At 40.3% G+C, this 23,765-nt stretch overlaps 1 protein-coding gene across 18 annotated transcripts in view; it reads left to right on the plus strand.

Annotated features, from left to right (window-relative positions):
* The window catches only part of tmem269 (transmembrane protein 269), a 149,706-nt gene that overhangs the window by 37,595 nt on the left and 88,346 nt on the right, over positions 1-23,765 (plus strand). For 16 of the 18 annotated variants that reach the window (XM_069919147.1, XM_069919146.1, XM_069919134.1 and 13 more), the window contains one exon: positions 16,047-16,097. The exons of the other annotated variants lie outside the window; for them this stretch is intronic. The gene's annotated coding sequence lies outside the window, so the exon portion shown is untranslated. The remainder of the gene's footprint in view (positions 1-16,046; positions 16,098-23,765) is intronic. 18 annotated transcript variants of the gene reach the window in all.

A 23,765-nucleotide genomic window follows, 5' to 3' on the forward strand; every position in this document is an offset into this window, starting at 1 on the left:
CTGAGAACAGTATGTACCCAAATTCAATACCTCTGATGACAGAGTGAGTGCACAGGTTCTGAGACCATGTGACCAACATGTTTCCTCAGGGGCCATTTTAAGGAGTCAGCACAGAAGCAAGGAAGTGATACCATGCTGAAGTGGCCTCATGTGGTAAAAGACAATTTGTCTGATTTCTCCGTGTGATAGGGGAATGAGTATGCCACACTATGACCAATAGGGAAGGTCACTTTGAAAGGCTGACCCATGAAAGGGTTTTGGAAGCAGAAGTAATACTGCATTTTGTCTGACCCATGCAAGGGTTCTGGAAGCTTTGTGAAAATCACTCGCTCCGTGTCCCCTAGAAAACTAAAAAGGTAGTTTGGATTGCCACTCGCCTAAAAGGGACATTTCTCTGGAATCACCTCAACACCCCGATTTCTCCCACCTCATTCGTAATTACTTCTTTGGATCAATTTAAGAGTCTTCATGTTAACACTGGATTTCTGAGACTGGACTTTGAACTGCCTTTTGAGAATTGGGCCTGAACTGTAATGGTTTGGGATATTTCCACACACGCAAATATAAGTATATGTGCACATAGTTGGGGGTTAAGTTTAGGTCAGTTAGATAAGGTATTATATTGTACTTAATAATAAAAATATTATTTAAAAATAAAACTGGGCTAATTTTTATTGCTACTGTCTTGAGTACGTAACAATGCAAAAGGTGAGTAAATGCTCTTTGTAGTTCTCTATCCTATGATGGCTGAGCAGACTCAGTCATTGATTTTTTTTTCTTCACTGAGATGTCGATTTTTAAAATTGAAGAGATCAATGGATTGGGATAGAGCAGGAAAATGGTGCTGAGAGAGAGGTCAGTCATGGGGTTGTTGAATGGTGGGACCAGCCAGTGGGCCTAAATGACCCATTCCTGTTATCCATACTTATGTTCTTAAAGCATCGCATTAACATAATTTTACTAACTATATAACACTTCAAATATTTCCGTCAAAATAATCACTGGTCTTATCCTCAGGTATTCAATTAACTAATGAACATTCTTTACCTTTATAATTAATAAAGAGTTTAAGTGGCGGAACAAAATAGAATTCAGCCTTTGCAGTCTGGTTAGGTTTAAATGGATAATATTAATAAAATTTTATTTACTGGCAGTATCAATTTAAAAGTAGAAATTAGAATACGATCAAGCCAGTGTTTCATGTATAATGTGCGTAACTGATAAAAATGACAAAAGTTGGAAAATATGTCATGGAACACTACTTATTATAATAAATCAAATAATTTTGAGTCTTGCAAAACCTAATCGCTGTTACTATATCTTAGTTCCTTTTGTAGACTTTTTAAGAGTCCATCTGAAATGAATGTCTTAGTTGGAGAATGAAATGGTACCAGAAGATCAAATAATTCTCATTGGAAATGACCTTGAGGGTTGTTCTCTCTATAAAAATTCTTTAAATCAGGTTTACCATGAACTATCTTCAGTGTTGGAAACAGTATTATAGTTCCTTGGCTTCTTGCATAGATGGCATTGGAAATAACCTTTTCTGTGGCTGAAGATAGGACCATTCTCGATAGGACGGAGATCAGTGGCACCTGATAGATCGTGACTTTCTAAGATCTTGTTCTTCAAATGCAAAGACAGTTCTAAACATCACATTCCAAGTTGAAAAGCTTGAGCATAAAGGTTCTGAGACCAATTATTTTGGTGACAATGCAGTTATGGTTGTTCCAAGCTATCATGGCTTTGTCAATGGGTAATTACATCTCCCAGAATTCAAATCAGACTCATTTTCACATGAACACATACAAAATTATCAGTAAAAGGAACAGAAGTTGCCCCTTCAACCTACTGGATACTACACAAATACAGAAATAGAAAGATAAAGCAAATTATTGCTTGGACCACATCTGGAACAAGTTTATTGGTCATGTGCCAAGATGCATGATAGTGTTTGTTTTATAGGAGCAGATCAGCAGGACATAACATTAATGTCAAATAAGACAAAATGTAGAAGTGCAGAGTTACAGAGAAGGATTAGATGGTGCAGGGAAAGGGCAGAATAATTTTATAATTGTGAGGTTCTTTCAGGAATCTGATAATGGCAGGAAAGAATTTGTCCTTGAGTGCATAATCTCATGCTTGTGAATCCTCCTGATGGGAGGGGGAGTGAAGAGAGTGTGGACAGGATGGGATGTCTTTTAATATGCTGGATGCTTTTCCCAGGCAGCAGGAAGTAAAGATGGTGTCAATGGAGGAACAGATGTGTGCAAAATGGCCTGAGCTATGATCACAACCCTCTGCAGTTTTTTATGATCTTTTCCAGAGTAGTTCCCGTACCACGCAATAATGATCCTGACAAGATGCTTTCAATGGTGCATATGTAGAAGTTGTTAAGGGATGCAGGTAACATGCCAAATTCCCTGTCTTCTGAAGAAGAAGAGGCACAAGTGCACACTTTCTTATCCATTGTGCTCAGATGGGAGGACCAGGACTGAAGATGATTACTCAAGATCTCCACCTCCTTACTGTTAATGCAGACCTGGAAGTGAGCTCCACACCTCTTCCAAAAGTCTATAACCAGCACTTTAGATTTACTAACATTGAGGGAGAGGTTATAGTTGGCAACCGAATGATCCGGAGTTAATCCAGTTCCCTAACGCTGTCTTCACAGGTGAAGTCATCAGGGATATTTATGTTGCCCTTAATTTCCCACATCCTACAAGAGGAATATAGCACTGGCCTAACTGTTATTTCCACTGCTCAGACTGGGCAGGAAGAAAAGGCCTCATCTGTCCTTGCCTCTGATTTCTTACTGAAGATTTTTTTTTTCCCCATCAGGCTGCTGTCATGGCCAGCACCTGCGTCACTTCTTCAGTCTCTGCTCGCCAAAGCCTTTGGACCCAAAGTGTCTAAGACCCATCCACACACTAATCGCTCTATAGGGGTCATTCCTCTATAGGGGTTTGCGGGCGATCGGGTTGGACGACGACAGTGCGGGGGCATCGGCTCTCGCTGCAGGGCGGCATCTCGGCGGATCAGCGACCCCGTCACCGTGAGTCGCGGGTCGGCCTGCGGCAGGGAGGGGGAGTGGGCAATGGTCCTGGCGAGGTCAGGCCCGAGGCCTCCGGTTCCGGGCGCTGGGAAGCAGCCTTGGCTTCTCCTGACACCGGCCAGGCCCCAAAACCAGAGTCCACGGTGAGACCCTGCAACGTAAACAGAGGAGGTGGGGGCGATTAGCGGGCTGACGCCAATGCATTCTGGGATTTATAGTATCAGCTGTGCATGCGCTATACTGGCGCGGCGGCCAGCGGGCCACCTTTAATACATTTTTGAAATGATCTTGCGGGCCAAATATAATTATATCGCGGGCCAGAGTTTGACATGTGTGAGATAGAGAATGGATAAGAGGTAGAGGCATACATGGCTAATCAGGGAGTGTGTCTCAACTCCATTTAAAGGACTTAATGACGGACTTGACTAATGAGGCAGTATGAGTAGAGATCAGAATTAAGAAAGGTACAATCATTCTGATAGGTCTACAAATAGCCACTAGCGGTTTGAATGTGTAGACAGATTATGCCAACAGGGTTGTCGTAGGGGGAGAGGTTAATTTTCCCAATGTTGACTGGCAAGTCCTTCGTGCATGAGGCATAGATGAGGCAGTATTTATTGTCTACCCGGGAGAGTTTCAGATAGCTCAGAGAGGAAGGAGGTCATACTCAATTTTAGATTTCCAAATGAGCCTGACCAGGTGACTGGAGTTTATGTGGGGGAACATTTTGGAAACAGTGATCAACTAAATAACACAACTATGCATCCTTCTATTTTGACACTGGAATAATCTAAGCATTTCAACTTGCTTCGACTTCTTTGGTCTCCAATTCTTAGATATCCCAAAACCCAAAGGGAGTTTCACAGCTATTACATTAATGCATTAACATCAACCTCCAATTTTAATGAACTCGTTCTCCCCCTCTCTCCGTCTCCTTTCCTCAGCTCCCAACACCCTTACCTTCTCCTATCAAAGAGCTATCCCACTATCACTTCTCAATCTATCCTTTCACCTGTGAGCCTGTACTCCTCCCCCTGCCCCTTCCTCCCTCCCTCCTCTCCTTGCCCCCTTGCCCTACCTTTGTATTCAGGTGCCTGCCTATTTTTTTTTGACTCATCCCTTGACAAAGGCTCAAGCCTGAAACATTGCTTACTCTCTCTTTCTGATAAATCAGAATCAGGATTTATTGTCAGGAACAAGTTATGAAATTTGGAGTTTTGTGGCAGCATCTTAGTGTAAACATTCATATTATAACCAAACGTTATATAAAAAAATTATAAAAATAACAGAGCATGAAAAGTAAGGCAGTGTGGTGCATTGATTATTCAGGAATCTGATGGCTGTGGGGACGAAGCTGTCCTTGTGCCACTGAGTGCTCGTCTTGAGGCTACCTTTTCCCCGATGGTAGCAGAGTGAATAGGACATGGCCTCTGTGCTGGTGATGTTTGAGGATAGAGGCTGCTTTTTAAGACTGCCTCATGTCGATGTCCTCGATGGAGTGAAGTCTGGTGCCTGTGATGTTGCAGGCCGAGTTAACAATCCTCTGGAATTTATTCTTGCCCTGAGAGTTGGCGCTTCCATACCAAGCATTGATGCAACCAGCCAGGATGCTCCCCACGGTCCACCTGTAGAAGTCTACGAGATGCTATGTGACCTGTTGAGTTTCTCCAGCACTTTTGTGTATTGCACTGAATTGCAGTGTCCTGTAGACATGCCTGTGTTTATCTCCAGTTTGTTTTAGGAGTTAATTCACATGGCTCACGCCAATGTGGCCTGCCCTTCAGACCAAACTGAGTGTTCAATGTTGGGAATGTTAACAGAAAGAGAGATGCTGTTTTGCTTTTCCTGCCAGTTAATTAAGATTCTTTTGTTGGGCCAGCACTGGGCCACTACTTTGGAGTGTCAGTTGTCATCACATAAACTCTCATACAAGGCAGCATATTATTTGAGTCTATGTACTAAAATGTTTGGTCTTGTAAGTTCAACTCATTTACATTGAACTGGTTTGGCCAGGACTACTCAGCTCCAGACTTCATCACAGCCTTGTTTCTGGCATAGAGCATAGGAGTTGGTGTAGGTCATTTAGCTCTTTGAGCCTACACTGCCATTCAGGCAAATAATACCCCTGGCATCATGGCAAATAATCCAATTCAAATTTCTTTTCCTACTTTCTACCCATATCCCTATCTCTTGGGCTTTTAGATCTACTTAAATATAATGATTTAACCTCATCTGCCTTCTTTGCTAAGGTATTCCACAGGATCAGCATTCTAAAGAAATTTCTTCTCCTATCAGTCTTAAATATTTTGTCCTTAGTTCTGGATTTTCCACCATTAGGAATATTCTTCTTGCATCTGAAATGTCAGAATTTTCTGAACCCTCCTCTCAGTCATCTAAATTTTAGGGAAAATTATGAGAGCTATAAATAAATTTTGCCTTGAATTGAATTATTTATGGTTGAGGTACCAAAAACAAGAGGGTATCATTTTAAGATCATTGGTAAGAATCCAAAGGAGATTTTAGTGGTAAGTTTGTAGCGCCCACAATACGGTGGCGCTGCGAAAAGAAAGGAACACATCTGCACATAGCTGAGTGAACCAGTAACCGACTGTTTATTCAAACAAACCACGCTACAAAAGCAATACTGCAAAACCCCACCTGCTGCACTGGCTCACAGTCTCAGGAGCGGCGTTTGCTCCCTGCAGTCCGTTCTTTAACCCTAGCGCTTCTCCTCTGTGAGGAGGCGGTCTCTGCACTGTTGTGTGTAGGCTGTGTGCTGTGGTGATTCGGCCCTTTGTGTACAGGGCTGGACCGGACCACTACACCACCACCACCCCCCCCCCGTCTCTTCCCACCCCCCCGTCTCTTCCCACCCCCCCCCCCGTCTCTTCCCCCCCTCCCCCATAATTGCAAATACTTCTTAAGAAACTGGCTACATTGCTGCAGCCGAGGAGCAGGGAAATGTTCCGTGCCATCTAAGTGGGCCCGTTTCAAACAGTCCATAGTGAACATGTCCTGTTTACTCCCAACGTCCAGAGTAAAAACCACCCCATCCCTTTTAAACACTTTAAAAGGTCTATCAGGGCATTGTAAATGGGTTCCTGGCTGGCCCCTCCTGATGAAAATGAAATCTGCAGTTTTCAAATCTTCTGGGACATGGCAGGGTAGCATACTGTGGTAGTAGGGTGTGGGTATGGGTTGACTGCGCTGTCCCTTAAATGCTGCAGGACTTCCATGGCATTGAGTTTAGGTTCAGTGGAGCTGAAATGGAGGTCACCTGGAATGGTGAGTGGCATCCTGTAGACTATCTCAGCCAATGATTTGGGGAGGCCTCCTTTGGGAGCCATGCGGATACCGAGCAGGACCCATGGGAGTACATCCATCCAGTTTGGGCCCTGGAGTCGAGCTTTCAGAGATGCTTTCAAGTGGCGGTGAAAGCGCTCCACCAGTCCATTCATTTGTATGGTGTAACTGGCTACCATAGAATCTTGATAGTGTTGACCGCAGGGAGGAAGTGAACTGGGCTCCTCGGTCGGAGGTAATATGTGAGGGGATGCCGAAACAAGCAACCCACTGTGACATAAATGCTTGCATGCAAGTCTCTGTGTTGCAGGCTGGCATAGGGACTGCCTCTGGCCAGCGTGTGAAATGGTCGACCACAGTGAACAGTTACCTCATCCTTTGGCTGATTGGATGTCGTCCTACGATATCCATGTTTATATGGTGGAATCTGTTTTCTGTAGGTGGGAAGGGTTGTAATGGTGTCTTGTGTCACTGGATTTTGGCACATGGACATTGTATACAGGTCTTCACCCAGAGAGAGACTTTGTGGCGTAGTCTGTGCCATACAAAGCAATCTGAGACGAGGCGGACTGTTGATCTTATGGAGGGGTGGAAAGTCCATGCACTTAGTTGAACACCTGGTGTCTCCAAACAGTGGGAATGGTGGGCCTCGGGTGGCCAGTGGACATGTCGCAAAGGAGTAGGGGTCCTCCTGGTTCAGGGGCGAATTCCTGTACCTACAGTCCTGTGATGGCCATGTGGTAGGCCTATGTGCCTGGATCCTTGGCCTGGTCCCTGGCTGATTGGGCCATGTTGATACCACCTCTAATCTCAGAGATTGTTGGGTGTGAGAGTGCATCTGCTACTACATTGGACGTCCCTGAGATGTGTCAAATGTCTGTAGTAAATTCCAAGATATAGGAAAGGTGGCATTGCTTCTGGCCAATCATGGGTCTGAGATCTTCCCCAGCGCTTGTATCAGTAGTTTGTGGTCTGTGTATGCTGTGAATACCTGGCCTTCAAGGATGCACCTAAAATGGTGTATGGCCAGGTACAGAGCTAACAGCTCTGATCAAAAGCGCTGTACTTAAGTTTGGTTGGCCTCCAGTGCTTGCTGAAAAAAGCAAGTGGCTTCCATTGTTGATCAACCCACTGCTGCAGTACTGTGCCAACTGCTCTCTCAGAGGTGTGCGTTGTCAGTGACAAAGGGGAGTCTGGGTCTGGGTGGGCTAAGAAGGTGGCTTCAGATGGTGCTTTTTTGGTTGCATCGAAGGCTTGGAGTGCTTCAGTGGACCAGATGAGAGTCTTCTCGCCCCTTTTGAGGAGGTCGAATAGTGGTTGCATGATGGCTGCTGCTCCTGGGAAGAAGCGATGGTAAAAGTTCACCATCCCTATGAATTCCTGCAGTCCCTTGAGAAAGGTTGGTTTGGGAAAAGTGCAGATGGCCTCTACCTTGTAGGGCAGTGGTCTGGCTCCCGTGCAGGGAATTCGATGTCCCAGGAAATTGATGGTGTTCAAGCCAAACTGGCATTTAGCTGGGTTGATCTTTAACCTATGGGCCTGAAGCTTGGCGAAGAGATGCCAAAGGTGTTCCTGTGTGATCCTGTGTTGGGGCTGGCGATGAGAATATAATCTAGATAAACGAATATTCCCTCCAGGTCCCGAGTCACCATGTCCATAAGGTGCTGGAACATCTGGGCTGCATTTTTTTAGGCCAAAAGGCAAACGCACGAATTCGAAAAGTCTGAACAAGGTGATCATGGCAGTCTTTGGGATGTCATTGGGGTGCACTTGGATCTGATGTTAACCTTTAACCAAATCTTCTTTAGAGGAGTTCCCTGGAATTGAGCAGTAAAATCTTGTACATGTGGTATTGGCTACTGGTCTGTTGCGTCTTTTAACTGCCAGTAGTCTCCACATGGACGTGGACTTTTACCCCCTCCTTAAATCTTCGTCCGCGAAGCCAAGCCAAAGAAGAAGTCTCCACATGGGTGCCACCCTCCAGAGTTCTTGGGGACCATATGGCTGTTCGAGCGGCTCAACTCCTCCATGGTTGCAAACTCCGTTTTTGCCAAGAGGAGCTTGTCCTGGGGAAGTTGTCTTGTCCTCGAGTAAACTGGTGGTTCAGTGGTCTGAATGAAGGGCTGCACTCAGTGTGCAGGTTCTGCGTTGTGGAAATTCAGGCTAGCAGTAATGGGAAATTGGCCAGTAGGGGTGTAGTCGTTCCGGTTGGAGGCATGGACTCCCATTTTGTTTGCATGCGGTGAGGGGGAAATCCTGGAAGGTTGCTGTGTTCACTAGGCGGCACCTGGTCAAATCCACCAGCAGTTCGATGGCCTGCAGAAAATCTGCCCCAAGGTGGGCCTGACCCACAGAGGCAACTGTGCGCTCCCGTCGGAAAACTGTGTCCTTGGTGTGGACAGTCACGAGTCATTCCATAGCTGGGGATCATAGAACCATTGGCTGCCTGTAGGAAAGTGGGCGGTATGAGGCTGATCTCGGCACCAGTGTCCACAAGGAAAAGTCGCCCAGTCATCAGGTCCTGAAGGAAAAGGAGGCCTTTGCTGGTGCCAACCGCTGAGGCCACTAACGCCAGCTGGCTTGCTTGTTTCCAGGAGTCCGTTGGATGTGGATCCAGAGAAATTACAGGGGGGACACAACAGGGGGGCCCCGTCGACGATGGTCATAACAGTAGCCTTGTTAGGACAGTCACTGCACTGCATCTATATGGCTGCTGGGAAGGGGGAATGAATAGTCCCTGCCAGCGTGGTAACCTCCACCACACAAATAGGCTGGTCCTGGATTGAGTCCGACTGAGAGGCTCAGAAAAGACGATCATGGTCTTGGCCATGAGGTGCTGATGAGCAAAGACCATATTGGAGATGGCTGAGGCAATGTGGGCTGGCAACTTCAACAAGAATAGGGCATCAAATAGGAAGCACTTGGTGTGTCTGTCTGCTAACGCCATTAGCTCCTGCTAGGGTTGTGGTCCCCCAGGCCCTGTGAGTTAAGTATGGAAACGGCCCGTTCATGCCGGCTGAGTTCGAAAGAGTTGAGTAAGAACTGATGAAAGAGGGTATACTTGTGTTCCATGGGCACGTGGTTCACAAAAAAATTGACTCTTGCTGCTGTGACTGGATCCAGGCCACTGACAACGTTCCAGAATTTGGTGTCTTCAGCCGTTATGCCTCTTTTTTTGTATATATATTTTTTTATTTTTGACACTGTGAACTGTATCAACCAAAATACATACAAACATTTCCCTTTTAAATATACACAGTGGCATTTTCTCCCCTTTTTTCCCTCCTACCTTCCCTCCCCCTTCCCACCCCCCTCCAAAACCAATAAACTTTCAACATATACAATACAATAAAACCATTAAACAATGTCATCACACAATGAAAAATAAACAATAAAAATATGTCATCTACTTTTACACTCTGGATCAAGTCATTTTGTCTTATCATTTTAGGGGGTGGAGGTCCGAGGTGAGCACTCTCTGTAATGTTCCATGTACGGTTCTCAAATTTGTTCAAATAATGTGACTTTATTTTTTAAATTATATGTTATTTTTTCCAATGGAATACATTTATTCATTTGCTGTACCATTGCTGTACTCTCAGGCTCTTTTCTGATTTCCAGGTTGACATTATACATTTTTTTGCTACATCTTTTTCTTTCTTTGGCTTGGCTTCGCGGACGAAGATTTATGGAGGGGTAATGTCCATGTCAGCTGCAGGCTCGTTTGTGGCTGACAAGTCCGATGCGGGACAGGCAGACACGGTTGCAGCGGTTGCAAGGGAAAATTGGTTGGGTGTTGGGTTTTTCCTCCTTTGTCTTTTGACAGTGAGGTGGGCTCTGCGGTCTTCTTCAAAGGAGGTTGCTGCCTGCCGAACTGTGAGGCGCCAAGATGCACGGTCTGAGGCGATATCAGCCCACTGGCGGTGGTCAATGTGGCAGGCACCAAGAGATTTCTTTAGGCAGTCCTTGTACCTCTTCTTTGGTGCACCTCTGTCTCGGTGGCCAGTGGAGAGCTCGCCATATAACACGATCTTGGGAAGGCGATGGTCCTCCATTCTGGAGACGTGATCTACCCAGCGCAGTTTGATCTTCAGCAGCGTGGATTTGATGCTGTCGGCCTCTGCCATCTCGAGTACTTCTAAGACTACATCTAAGGCTATCATAATAAATCTCTTTTGCGCTGTATCCAGTTTGAGGCCTAATTCCTTACTTCTTAGAAGGAAGATCTCTGAAATTTTTGGTATGTTTTTTGTGATTTTATTTAATACCTGATTTAGATCTTCCCAAAACTTTTTTACTTTCTCACATGCCCAAATTGCATGTACTGTTAATCCCATTTCCTTCTTTCAGCAAAAACATCTGTCTGATACTGTCGGGTTTTAACTTTTGGGGCGTGATATATAACTTGTGTAATCAATTATACTGTATCATGCGTAACCTTGTGTTTATTATATTCTTCATAGTTCCAGAACATAACTTTTCCCATGTTTCATTTTTTTATCTTTATGTTTAAATTTTTTCCCCACTTTTGTTTGGGTTTATTGCTTATTTCATCATTTTCCTTCTCTTGCAGCTTGATGTACATGTTCGTTATAAATCTTTTAATTATCATTGTGTCTGTAATCACATATTCAAAGCTGCTTCCTTCTGGTAATGTCAGTCTGTTTCCCAATTTATCCTTTTAAGTAGGCTTTCAGTTGATGATATGCAAACATTGTACCATGAGTTATTCCATATTTGTACTTAATTTGTTCAAATGTTAATAAATTATTTCCCCAAAAACAATTTTCTATTCTTTTAATTCCTTTTCTCTCCCATTCTCTAAAGGAAAGGTTACCTATTGTAAAAGGGATTCGCTGATTTTGCGTCAATAATAATTGTGGTATTTGGTAATTTGTTCTTTTCCTTTCTAAGTGAATCTTCCATATATTGAGTAAATGATGCAATATTGGTGAGCTTTTATATCATACCAGCTTTTCATCCCACTTATAAAGTATATATTCTGGTACCTTCTCCCCTATTTTATCTAGCTCTATCTTAGTCCAATCTGATTTTTCCCTTGTCTGGTGAAAATCTGATAAATACCTTAATTGTGCTGCTCTATAATAATTTGTAAAGTTTGGTAACTGCATACCACCTTGGTTGTACCTCTCTGTTAATTTATCTAATGCTATCCTCTGTTCCCCCCCCCCCCTTTCCATAAAAAATTCTTTATTATTCTCTTTAGTTCATTAAAAAATTTCCCTCTTAAAGGAATTGGTAATGATTGAAATAAGTATTGTATCCTTGGGAAGACATTCATTTTAATGCAATTTACCCTCCCTATCAACGAAAGCGGTAATTCTTTCCAATGTTCTAAGTCTTCCTGCGTTTTCTTTATTAGTGGCTGATAATTTAGTTTGTACAAGTGGCTTAAATTATTATCTAGCCTAATACCTAGGTATTGGATTGCTTGTGTTTGCCATTTGAATGGTAATTCTTTTTAAAATTTTGTATAATCCGCATTACTCATTGGCATCGCTTCACTTTTATTTGCGTTGATCTTGTACCCCGATATTTCTCCATATTCCTTCAATTTCTTATGTAGTTCTTTTATTGATATTTCTGGTTCTGTTAAGTATACTATGATGTCATCTGCAAATAAACTGATTTTATACTCCTTCTCCTTTATTTTTATCCCTTTTATTTTATTTAATGTTCTTATCAGTTCTGCGAATGATTCTATTGCTAAAGCGAACAGTGAGGGAGATAATGGACATCCCTGCCTAGTTGACCTACTTAATTTAAATTAGTTTGATACATATCCATTTACTGTTACCTTCGCCAATGGTCCATTATACAGTGCTTTAATCCAATTAGTATATTTTTCTTGTAGATTGAACCTCTGTAATACTTTGAATAAATAATTCCATTCTACCCTGTCAAAGGGTGTCTAAAGCAACAGCTCCTGTTGGTTTCTTATTTCCTTGAACTGCATGAATTAGATTAATAAATTTACAGACATTATCCGCTGTTCGATTTTCTTCATAAATCCAGTTTGATTTTGTTTTACTATTTTTGGTACACAGTCGACCAATCTGTTTGCTAATAATTTTGCTATTTTATAATCTGAATTAAGTAGAGATATTGGTCTATATGATGATGGTGTTAGTGGATCTTTCCCCGTCTTTGGTATTACTGTAATTATTGCTGTCTTACATGAATCTGGCAAGTTTTGTGTTTTTTCTATCTGGTTTATTACTTCCAGGAGAGGAAGAATTAATAACTCTTTAAATGTTATATAGAATTGTATTGGGAATCCATCCTCTCCAGGCGTTTTATTGTTCGGCAGCTTTTTTAATATATTGTGTACTTCCTCTATTTCAAATGGTTTTATCAGTTTGTTTTGTTCCTCTTCTTACAATTTTGGCAGTTCAATTTTAGCTAAAAACTCATCTATTTTATCATCTTTCCCCTCGTTCTCAGTTCGGTATAATTGTTCATAAAATTCCTTAAAGTTCATTAATCTCCATTGGATTATATGTAATTTGTTTGTCCTTTTCCCTTGATGCCAATACAATTCTTTTAGCTTGCTCTGTTTTAAGTTGCCAGGCTAATATTTTGTGTGTTTTTTCTCCTAGTTCATAATACTTTTGCCTTATTTTCATTATATTCTTCTCCACCTTATATGTTTGTAATGTTTCATATTTTATTTTTTTGTCCGCCAATTCTCTTCATTTTGTTATATCATCCCTCGTTTCTAGTTCATTTTCTGTACTTACTATCTCCCTTTCCAACTGTTCTATTTCCCGATTGTAGTCTTTTTTCATCTTAGTTACATAACTTATTATCTGCCGTCTAAAGAAGGCTTTCATTTTATCCCATAATATAAATTTGTCTTTCACTGATTCTGTATTTATTTCAAAGTACATTTTAATTTGGCATTCAATAAACTCTCTAAATTCCTGCCTTTTAACTTGCATGGAATTTAACCTCCATCTATATGTTCTTGGTGGGATGTCCCCCAGTGCTATTGCTTAATAACAGGGATGAATGATCAGATAGTAGTCTAGCTTTATATTCAGTTTTACTAACTTTCCCTTGAATATGGGCCGACAACAAAAACATGTCAATCCTTGAGTAGATTTTGTGCGTACTCGAATAATATAAAAATTCCCTCTCTCTTGAATATTGCCTCCTCCTCCTCTTTCATTTCCTGCATTGATTTAACCATAAATTTGGCTACTTTATTCTTTTTACTTGTCTTTTATCCAGTTTTATCCAACATTGGATCCAAATTAAGGTTAAAAACCCCTCCTATCAATATATTCCCTTGTGTATCTACAATCTTCAAAAAATATCTTGCATAAACTTTTGATTCTCTTCATTAGGTGCATATATATTGAGCAAATTCCAAAATTCTGAATATATCTGACACTTTATCATTATATACCTCCCTGCTGGATTTATTATTGACACATTTTTATAAATTAATATAGCTACACCTCTAGCTTTTGAATTATATGATGCTGCCGCTACGTGTCCTACCAGTCTCTTTTTAATTTATTATGTTCCACTTCAGTTAGATGCGTTTCCTGAAAAAATGCTATGTCTGTTTTTTCTTTTTTCAGTAAATTTAATAGCCTCTTCCATTTAATTTTCTTATGTATTCCATTAATATTTATAGTCATATAATTCAACATGGACATCTCATACCCTGTTTACACCTCTTTTCCGCTTCCTCACCACCACCATCCCCCCTTTTCCCCATTTTCATCTCTCAGTTTTCCCTTTTTAAACTCAATGTGTGACAACACATTTAAAACATAAAATACTTCAACAACTCCCACGTCCAATATTGCCTTAGCCCCAAATGTCTCCCCCTCTCTGTGTTGCCCCTTATCCCTTGCTGGGCAACCACAACTCCCCTCTCCATTTGGATTGGGAACCCGCTCGCAAGCATCAACTGATTTCGCAGTGACGGTTATTCTCTCCCACCCAACCCCACCCCCAGAAAAGACTTTTTTTACACATATAACAAAGCTCACCCTCTTTTTTCCCCTTTACTTCCTTTTCTCCCTTCTCTTTCCCTTCTTTAGTTCTTACATATACATTATTTTTACATCTTTATATGTATTTTATCGCCGTTCTTCATTCTTGTTACATCTCTTCATCTCTCCTGTCCTGCAGGCGTTCTGCAAATTCTCATGCTTCCTCCGGGTCCGAGAACAGTCTGTTTTGCTCCCCAGGGATAAATATTTTAAGCACAGCTGGATGTCTTAACATAAATTTATAACTTTTTTTCTATAGGATTGATTTTGCTGTATTAAACTCCTTCCTCTTCTTTAAGAGTTCAAAACTTATGTCTGTGTAAAAAAAATATATATATTTTTTGACCCTTGTATTCCAATGATATATTGTCTTCTCTAATTTTATTCCTTGCCCGCTCCAGTATATTTTTTCTTGTCGTATATCATAAAAATTTTACTAAAACGGATCTTGGTTTTTGATGTGTCTGTGGTTACGGAGCTAGTGTTCTGTGTGCCCTTTCTATTTCCATTCCTTCCTGTATTTCTGTAATTCCCAGGACCTTTGGGATCCATTCTTGCAGTGCACAGTCTCATGAGCAGCGCTTGCTCGCCGCAGTCTGCCCTTTAATCCTGGCACTTCTCCTCAGTGAGGAGGCAGTCTCTGTGCTGTTTGTAGGCTGTGTTCTGTGGCGATTCGGCCCCTTGTATATGGGGCCATACCGGACCACTACAAGTTTATCCACAAACAGCATGGTTAATACCTGGAACATGCTGCCAGAGGAGGTGGTGAATCCGATTCAGTTACTTAATTTAAATAAGAGGCATTTAACCACACACTTAAAATGACGAGACAAAACTCCCTTTCACACTTGCATCCCAGTAAATTGGCTGTTTAATGTCCTGGGATAGGAATGGGCATTTGGGCTTTCACACTAGACCACTCCTAACTGGGACACTGAATGCTTTCACATTTGCAGGGGTTTATCCCGGTTGTTTGGTTTGTTCTACCTTTAATAGGAATTGCCTGCAATGTAATTGCACGTTTCACACTTGCCTCATCTCAATGATGGTGTCTGTAGATGCCAGGGATTGTACTAGGGGGTCGAGGCCGGCATCCATGGCGTGAGATGACGTCACCTCATGCCAGCGTTGAGCAAATTTTGCTTTCACTCTTGCCACTTTAAAGACTAAAATAAAATAGAAAACAAAAACTGCAGATGCTGGGAATGATGCAAATAAATGGAGGGACTCGAAGGATTATGCAGCATCCATAGATTAAAAAAAGTCATTATTTTGTGTCGGGATCCTTTATCAAGATTGAAATAAAAAGGGGTGAAATCATGTATGTATCAAGTAGGAGTCAAGAAACTTGAGAGGGGCTAAGAGTTGAATTACAAGTCTTTGCTGATTTCCTCAATGTTAACAGTCATATGTTTGGTCATTGTAAAGGTATTAAATTTGAGGGGGATGAAGTGGGAGATGATTATTGAAGTGTTAGTATGAAATGAATGTTACCTGCCACTTCATCTCCCAAGGCTGAACTTTATCCTGGTCTACTTTTCATAAGCTTCCCGTCAATGGAATTATAAACTAATCAGATTCTTTCTGAAAGCCTCTTTCATTGATTATAAAGGGATAGGGTCATTCCTAATACCGTTACATGTTTTACTGTCTTTCAGCCAAAGAGTTCCCAAGTTAAGTCAAGATGTTTATGCTGAACCCTCCTTCCAGTAAGTACATACTATCAGCCACTTGAGTCTGCAAGTGGTGATCCTCCTTAAATCACCTCTTAATTTTCTTAAAACCTCATTTATATATATCATTATTTTCACTTCAGCTATTCTTGTTCCCATCAACTAAAGTCTGTACATTTTTTCCCCAACCTTAGCTCAGTAATTTTGTTTTGGAGAAATTTGTTCCATGTTTTGATTATTTTCTTGGTTTTAGAATATACTAATATCCTATATGTATGAGATAATGGAATTTTGAACAAGTGATTGAAGGAAAAACATGCAATTTATGAAGTATATAATAAAATACAAAAGAATAATATTGTTTCCTTAATTGAAAGACAAAATCTCATGCATAGGTTCCAGAAGGACTTAAATACAAGAACATATGAACATCCAAACCCAGATGTGATTGGTTAACTGAACTTTGCCATGGTTGAGATTTACCCTTACAGGTCCTTTTGAATGAAATAGTGGACCCAGAATTAAAAAATGATGTTGAATGATAAAAGCATGAATCATTTGTGATGAATGAAAGCTGATAGGAATTTTTTTCCATTGCGGGCAGGGGCAAGAATTACAATGAGTTATTATCAAGAGCTGTGACAAGTACACAAACTTTGAGTCACTGTCACATTCTTGCATCTTGAGATATCTTTGGATGAAGCTGATGTGATTTTAAGGGTGAAAAGGGACTGCTGACCAGGGTCATGACTTAAAGTAGAACATAAAACACTATAGCTCTCGATCTTGTGCTGACCTATATATCCCTACTTTCAATCATGTGCCTGTCTAAAAGTTACTTAAATTCCCTCTAATTTTTCAGCTCTACCACCACCATTCCAGCATGCAAAATTCTGTGAGGTATTTTTAAAAAAAAGCCTTACCCCTGATGTCTCCCCTAAACCTTCCTCCCTTCACTTTTGTACAGATGTCCTCTGGTGTTTGCTATTTCTGTCTCCTTATCTCTGCCTCTCAGAATCTTGCAGATCTCTCATCCTTCTGTGCTCTAATGCAAAAAGCCCTGGCTCTGCTAACCTTGCTCATAAAACTTATTTTCCAATCCAAGAAACAACCTGGTAAATCTTCTCTGCACCCTCTCTAAAACTTTCACATCCTTTCTATAATGAGGTCACCAGAACTGAACACAACATTCTAAATGTGGTCTCACTAGAGATTTGTAAAATTGCAACGTGGCCTCTCGACTCTTGAATTCAATCTCCAAAGTAATGAAGCCCAACATCCCATAGGCCTTCTTAACTATCCTATCAACCTGCATGGCAATCTTGAAAGATGTGGATCTGAAAGACCTGTTCTTCCACAATGTTAAGTACCTAACCATTAACCCTATACTCAGCCTTCGAGTTTGTCCTTCCAAAATGCATCACCTTACACAGATTGAACTCCTTCTGCCATTTTTCCACCGAACTCTGCATCCTTTAACACCATCCACAACTCATCCAACCTTCATATCATCTGCAAATGTACTGACCCATCCTTCTGCCTCTTCATCTAGGATATTTATAATAATCATAAAGATCAGGGATCCCAGAACAGATCACTGTGGAACTCCACTAGTCACTGTCCTCCAGGCAGAATACTTTACACCCATGACTACTCTGCTTTCTACAGGCAAACCAATTCTGAATTCACACAACCAAAGTTCCATGGATCCAGTGCCTCATGACTTTCTGAATGACTTTATCAAGTGCCTTACTAAAATTCATATAGACCACATCTACTGCTCTACTTTCATCAATTTCTTTTGTTACTTCCTCAAAAATTCAAATTAGGCTTGTGAGGCATAACCTACCCATCACAAACTATCCCTGAGAAGACTGAACCTCTCCCATAGTTTGTACACCACTAATGTAAAACTCTTTGGTCTATACCATATTTTGACAGCATATAGGACTCACTGCCATATAAGACCCCCCTCTATTTTTAGTGTGAAATTTTAGGAAAAACTTGTTTTAGTGTGTTTACAGGTATCCAGTAAGTTGGTGAATGGGTTCCTCCTGCAAGGCCCCTTGTAGATAATGTACATGTGTGTGCTTTAACTCACTTCGATGAAAACCCTCCAGCCTTGCACGAAGAGGGCCCGTGGCTTCATGGACCACCTTCCCTTGGGCAACCTGTGCTTTCTGGAGGGCGGTGGGGGGCTTCTTGCTCACTGGCACACAACACCCCCCCCCCATTCAATTTGATCTGGGGCTGAGCTCAACTAACAAAGGCTCAGTGTGGAACCTGATCATGGCCGAGGCACCGAAGCCTTCTTGCACATGAGCAACAGCAGCAACATATCCTCCTGCCTGCTGCACACCGAGGCTCAGGCTGCTTCCCCACCCTCCACCATGTATACACTGATTGATTGACAGGAGGGAGATAAGCCGATCACCAGGGCAATGAACAGGGCACACCGTCGCGGGGAGCAGACGATCAATCATTTGCTTTGAGGGGAGCAATGGGCCTCAATGATCAGGCTCCACACTGAGCCTTTGTTAGTCGAGCTCAGCCCCAGATCAAAGTGAATGGGGGGGGGGGTGTTGTGTGGCAGTGAGCAAGAAGCCCTCCCCCCCGCCCTCCAGAAAGCACAGGTCGTCCAAGGGAAGGTGGTCCACGAAGCCGCGGGCCCTCTTCGTGGACAGCCACAGTGCCTTGAATCTGGGTGAGTAGTTTGAGCGCTTTGGATTTTGGTGCCCAAAATGGTGGCGCCAAAATGTCACCTTATAGGACCCATGGTGGTTTTTGAGGCGATATGCTGTCAAATATGGTAATTCCCAGAATTCTCCCTATTACCTTTTATAAAAAAAGAGGAAACATTTGCCATTCTTCAATCTTCCAGCACCTCCACTGTGGCCAATAAGGATGCAAAGATCATCGCCAAAGCCCCAAGCTGCCTTTCCTCCCTTCCCACAGCAACTGGGGTATATCTCATCTGGCCCTGGTGACATCAATCTATTTCTTAATAATTTTTTATTTTTCACACTATGAACCATATCAACCAAAATATGTACAAACGTTTCTCATTAAATTTACACAGTGGTCTTTTCTCCCTTTTTTTCCTCCTTTCCCTCCCTCCCCTCTACCCACCCCCTCCAAAACCCATAAATATTCAACATATACAATACAATAAAACCACAAAACAACATCTTCACACAAAGGAAAATAAACAAGAAAAATGCGTAATCTATTTATTACACACTGAATCTAGTCGTTTTGTCTTCTTATCATTTTCATTCTCATTTTAAGGGATGGAGGTCATAGGCAAGCTCTCTCTGATATGTTCCATGTATGGTTCCCAAATTTGTTCAAACATTGTGACTTTATTTTTTAAATTATGTTATTTTTTCCAATGGAATACATTTATTCATTTCCACGTACCATTGCTGTATACTCATGCTCTCTTCCATTTTCCAAGTTGACATTACACATCTTTTTTACTGTCGCTAAGGCTATCCTAATGATTTTTTTTTGCACTTCATCCAATTTGAGGCCTAATTCTCTACTTATGTTACTTAAAAGAAATATCACTTTTTTTTTGGTATGTTATTTTTTGTAATTTTATTTAGTATCTGATTTAGTTCTTCCCAAAACGTATTCACTTTCGTACATGCCCAAATTGCATGTACTGTTGTTCCCATTTCCTTCTTACAGCGAAAACATCTATCCGATAATGTTGAATCCCATTTTTTTAATTTTTGAGGAGTGATATATACCCTGTGTAACCAATTATACTGTATCATGCGTAACCTTGTGTTTATGGTATTCTTCATAGTTCCAGAACATAACTTTTCCCATGCTTCATATTTTATCTTTATGTTTAGATCCTTTTCCCACTTCTGCTTGGGTTTACGGTTTATTTCATTTTCCTTATCTTGCAGCTTAATGTACATGTTGGTTATAAATCTTTTAATTATCATTGTTTCTGTAATCACATTTTCAAAGCTGCTTCCTTCAGGTAATCTCAATCTGTTTCCCAATTTATCCTTTAAATAAGATTTCAGTTGATGATATGCAAACATTGTACCATGAGTTATTCCATATTTGTACTTCAACTGTTCAAATGTTAATAAATTATTTCCCAAAAAACAATCTTCTATTCTTTTAATTCCTTTTCTCTCCCATTCTCTAAAGGAAAGGTTGTCTATAGTACAAGGGATTAGCAGATTTTGCGTCAATAATATTTTTGTTATTTGGTAATTCGTTTTTTTCCTTTCTAAGTGGATCTTCTTCCATGTATTAAGTAAAAGATGCAGTACTGGTGAGTTTTTATATTGGACCAGCTTTTCATCTCACTTATAAACTATATGTTCCGGTACCTTCTCCCCTATTTTATCTCGTTCTATCTTAGTCCAATCTGGTTTTTCCCTTTTCTGGTAAAAATCTGATAAATACCTTAATTGTGCGGCTCTATAATAATTTCTAAAATTTTGAAGCTGCAAACCACCTTGATTATACCTCTCTGCTAATTTATTTAACGCTACCCTTGGTTTCCTCCTTTTCCACAATAATTTCCTTATTATTCTCTTTAGTTCTTTAAAGAATTTTTCTGTTAAAGGAATTGGTAACATTTGAAATAAGTATTGTATCCTTGGGAACACGTTCATTTTAATGCAGTTTACCCTCCCATCAACGTTAGTGGTAATTCTTTCCAATGTTCTAAGTCTTCCTGCAATTTCTTTATTAGTGGCCGATAATTTAGTTTGTACAAGTGGCTTAAGTTATTATCCAATCTGATCCCTAGGTATCAGATTGCTTGTGCTTGCCATTTAAATGGTGATTCTTTTTTAAATTCTGTATAGTCTGCGTTACTCATGGCATCAGTTCACTTTTATTTGCGTTAATCTTGTACCCCGATATTTCTCCATATTCTTTTACTGATACCTCTGGTTCTGTTAGGTATACTATGATGTCATCTGCAAATAAACTGATTTTATACTCCTTCTCCTTTACTTTTATCCCTTTTATTTTATTTTCTATTCTTATCAGTTCTGGCAAAGGTTCTATTGCTAAGGCGAACATTGAGGGGTATAGTGGACATCCCTGTCTAGTTGACCTACTTAATTTAAAGTGACTCGATACATATCCATTTACTGCTAACAATGCTTTGATCCAATTTATATATTTTTCTGGAGGATTGACCTTCTGTAATACTTTAAATAAGTAGTTCCACTCTACTCTGTCAAAGGCTTTTTTCTGCGTCTAGAGAAGCAGCCACTGTTGGTTTCTTATTTCCTTGAACTGCATGGATTAGATTAATAAGTTTACAGACATTGTCTGTTGTTCGTCTTTACTTAATAAATCCAGTTTGATCTTGTTTTACTATTTTAGGTACACAATCGGCCAATCTGTTTGCTAATAATTTCGCTATTATCTTATAATTTGAGTTAAGTAGAGATATTGGTCTATATGATATTGATGTTAATGAATTCTTCCCCGTCTTTGGTATTACTGTAATTATTGCTGACTTACATAAATCTGGCAAGTTTTGTGTTTCTTCTACCTGGTTCATTACTTCCAGGAGAGGAGGAATTAATAACTCTTTAAATGTTTAATAAAATTCTATTGGAAATCCATCCTCTCCTGGTGTTTTATTGTTCGGCAGCTTTTTTAATATATCGTGAAATACCTCTATTTCATATGGTTTTATTAGTTTGTTTTGTTCCTCTTCTTGCAATTTCGGCAGTTCAATTTTAGCTAAAAATTCCTCTATTTTATCATCTTTCCCCTCGTTCTCAGTTTTATACAATTGTTCATAAAACTCCTTAAAATTTTCAATAATCTCTGTTGGGTTATATGTAATTTGTTTGTCCTTTTTCCTTGATGCCAGTATCGTTCTTTTAGTTCTGTTTTAAGTTGCCATGCTAATATTTTATGTGTTTATTTTTGCCCAGTTCATAATACTTTTGCTTTGTTTTCATTATGTTCTTATCCACCTTGTACGTTTGTAATGTTCCATATTTAATTTTTTTTGTCTGCCAATTCTCTCTTTTACATTATATCATCCCTTTTTACTAATTCCTTTTCTGTACTTACTATCTCCCTTTCCAACTGCTCTATTTCCCGATTGTAATCTTTTTTCATCTTGGTCACATAACTTATTATCTGCCCTCTATTGAAGGCATTAATTGCATCCCAAAATGTAAATTTGTCTTTCACTGATCCTGTGTTTATTTCAAAATATGTTTTAATTTGGCATTCAATAAACTCCCTAAATTCCTGTCTTTTAAGTAGAATGGAGTTTAACCTCCATCTATATGTTCTTGGTAGGATGTCCTCCAGTTCTGTTGCTAATAATAGGGGTGAATGATCTGATAGTAGTCTAGCTTTATACTCAGTTTTCCTAACTCTCCCTTGAATATGGGCCGACAACAAAAACATATCAATCCTTGAGTAGATTTTGTGCCTACTCGAATAATATAAAAATTCCTTCTCTCTTGGATATTGCCTCCTCCTCCTCTTTCATTTCCTGCATTGATTTTACCATAAATTTGGCTACTTTATTCTTTTTACTTGTCTTTTATCCAGTTTTATCCAACATTGGATCCAAATTAAGGTTAAAATCCCCTCCTATCAATATATTTCCTTGTGTGTCTGCAATCTTCAAAAAAATATCCTGCATAAACTTTTGATCCTCCTCGTTAGGTGCATATATATTGAGCATATTCCAAAATTCTGAGTATATCTGACACTTTATCATTACATACCTCCCTGCCAGATCTATTATTTCCTCCTCTAATTTGATCGGTACATTTTTGTTAACTAGTATGGCTACACCTCTAGCTTTTGAATTATAGGATGCTGCTGTTACGTGTCCCACCCAGTCTCTCTTAGTTTGTTATTTTCTACTTTAGTTAGATGCGTTTCCTGCACAAATGCTATATCTATTTTTTCCTTCTTCAATAAATTTAGTAGCCTTTTCCTTTTAATTTGGTTATGTATTCCATTAATATTTATAGTCGTATAGTTCAACATAGCCATCTTATATCTTGCATACACCTCTTTTCCACCTCTTCGCCACCTCCATCCCTCTTTTCATCTCTTAGTTTTCTCTTATTACACTTAATGTATGACAACACACTTAAGACATAAAGTACCCCCGCAGTTATCACATCCACTAATACCTTAACCCCCAAAAGTTCCCCCCCCCCTCTCTGAGTTGCCCCATATCCCTTGCCGGGCAATCACAACTTCCCTTTTCATTTGGATTGCGATCTTCTTCGCAGCGTCAACTGATTTTGCAGTGACGGTTATTCCCCCTCTACCCAGCCCTCTCCAGAAAACACTTTTTTAACATGTATAACAAAGCTCTCTCTTTTTCCCCCTTACTCCCTTACTTCCCTTCTCTTTTCCCTCTTTAGTTTTTTCCCTCTTTAGTTAATATACTTTTTCACCATTCTTCATTCTTGTAATGTCTCTTCATCTCTTCTCCTGTCCTGCAAATGTTCTGCGAATTCTTGCAGTTTCTCTGGATCCAAGAACAGTCTGTTTTGCTCCCTGGGTATAAATATTTTAAGCACGGCTGGATGTCTTAACATGAATTTGTAACCTTTTTTCCATAAAATCAATTTCGCTGTATTAAACTCCTTCCTCCTCTTTAAGAGTTCAAAACTTATGTCTGGGTAAAAAAATATTTTTTGACCCTTGTGTTCCAATGGTTTATTA

Source organism: Narcine bancroftii, chromosome 2, assembly GCF_036971445.1.
Source record: "Narcine bancroftii isolate sNarBan1 chromosome 2, sNarBan1.hap1, whole genome shotgun sequence".
Taxonomy (NCBI): Eukaryota; Metazoa; Chordata; class Chondrichthyes; order Torpediniformes; family Narcinidae; genus Narcine; species Narcine bancroftii.